We start from the raw sequence: 2,161 nt of genomic DNA, 5'->3' as shown, positions 1-2,161 counted from the left end.
TTAAGAATGATTTGTGATTTTTCTAGCGAACTTTATTAGTATCCGGATCCACGGAGACACTCGTCGCCGACTCCGGCTGGGATGAAGGGCGCGCCAGGCTCCCGCCCGCCGCGCTGAGGAGCATGCGCCACCTCGACTGCGCATGCTCCGTGCCGCCCCGCCCGGCGCTAGCCCTGAAGGAGCGGGCTGGGTTCGCAGAGCCTCAGGCCTTTGGTACCCAAGGAGACCCAGGTGAGCAGGATGTGCAAACCTGCAGAAGGAACTCCCCGTTTCCCTTCCGGGGGCCGCAGAAATTCTGCCACTCACCGCGACGCACCTGAGAGCATCGAAGTGGTAGTGTTTTCAATGCTGAGTGGAGACGACCTCATGCAGCTTGCATGGGATGACTGGACAAGATAGAAGCCTGAGATCCTTAACAGTCTGGGACCAACCGGAAAATGGAAACGTCCTGCAAAAAGCAATCCGAACCTGCTTCAAACGCGGAGTGACAGTGCTTATCTGTGATCCTAGGACTCTAGGAAGATGGCAGCGAGAAGATGGGGAATTCAAGGCCAGCTCGAACTATAAGAGACCCCCTCCCCGTCTCAAAATAAACTTGTTTCCATTGCTTCTAGATACCTAAAAATAAAACAGAAAATGGCGATATAAAATACCAAGTGTTCTCAAGAGTGTGAAATAACCGAATTTGACTGTGAGGCTGGAGCAACTCCTTTGGAAAACAAGAACAATGTGCCACAGTTGTGTAGCAGTCCCTTGGTCACACAACTGATAGGAGCCATACTTACGTTGTATAGGCAGATAGGTGTCAGGACACCCATGGCTGCTTCAGTCTTAACAGTCTTCAAATGGGAATAATCCGAAAGACCACCAATAGATTAAGATATGTTTTCATTGTGTAATGGGAACACTACACAGCCATGCAGAGGACCCTCTTGAAAACGACAGAAACTTACAGTTGAACATAAAATGTTAGACACAAAGGCACATGTTGCATGTTAAATCCATTTTTCTCCTTTTTTGTTTTGTTCGTAGGTTTTTTTGTTTGTTTGTTTTGGTGTTTGTTTCTGAGACTGTCTGGCTATATATATCTGAGGCTGGCCAGGTATATGCAATGCAGCTGAATTTCAACTCACCAACCTCTTAAGTGCTGGAATTACAAGACTGTGTCATCATGCCCAGTGTCCAGTTCACTTCTGCTGTTAACTCACAACTCTTGACACTAAAAAGTCTGTGAACTAGAAGCGTTTGTGCAGTTTGTGCATTACAGATGTAAAAACTAACCTGGTCCTGGGATGAGCCTCACAGCAGAGCCAGATGAAAGTCGGGAAGCTATGAGTCAAGAGTATTTTTTGTTTGTTTGTTTTTCGAGACAGACTTTCTCTGTATTGTTTTGGAGGCTGTCCTGGAACTTGCTCTATAGACCAGGCTGGCCTCTAACTCACAGAGATCCGCCTGCCTCTGCCTCCCGAGTGCTGGGATTAAAGGCCTGCACCACCAACGCCCAGCAAGTAAAGAGTATTTTAAGTGAAATTTTGATAAGGAAAACCTGCACTGGCCATGGCTAAGACAGTTTGTTCGATCCATTTTTTTTTGCTTCAAGCCCGTCCTAAACAGATGGGCCCTAGGGTTTTGAATCACGGTTTCAGCTTTCATTCAGGAAAGCAGAAGAGCCCTGACTTGAACCCATAGCAGGTAGCTAGCTTCCCTCACTGCCACTTGCCCAGACCTGAACCCTCCCCATCCCCTGGCCCTTGTAATTAAATCTAGAGCATCTTGCACTTTTTCACTATAAAGAACCAAAACAGAAAGATTGAGATGGTGGAAGTTAGGGTAGTAGTCATGTGATGGGCAAGGAATTGTGACTGACACAAGGTGCTGGGGAGGTAACCTCCGTTAGCCTTGCTGCTAGTAATGTGTGTGCTTTCATGTATTTGCGAATGTTCAAACTGTACTTTCTAGAAACACAGGGCCTCCTTCATGCTAGCTAAGCATTCCACCTTTATGCGATAATAGCAGCTCAAGCTCTACTCTCATCCATATATTTTCTGTATGAGAATTATACTTTATAGATAGTAATTTTTAAATGAAAATTTTCAGATTTGCAAATTAGAGAATACTTATCCATGATAAAAATAATTTTTGAGACATAAATGTCAAGCTA

The sequence above is a fragment of the Mesocricetus auratus genome, unplaced genomic scaffold (assembly GCF_017639785.1).
Source record: "Mesocricetus auratus isolate SY011 unplaced genomic scaffold, BCM_Maur_2.0 Super-Scaffold_100021, whole genome shotgun sequence".
NCBI lineage: Eukaryota > Metazoa > Chordata > Mammalia > Rodentia > Cricetidae > Mesocricetus > Mesocricetus auratus.
Note: the sequence above shows the minus strand (reverse complement) of the source record.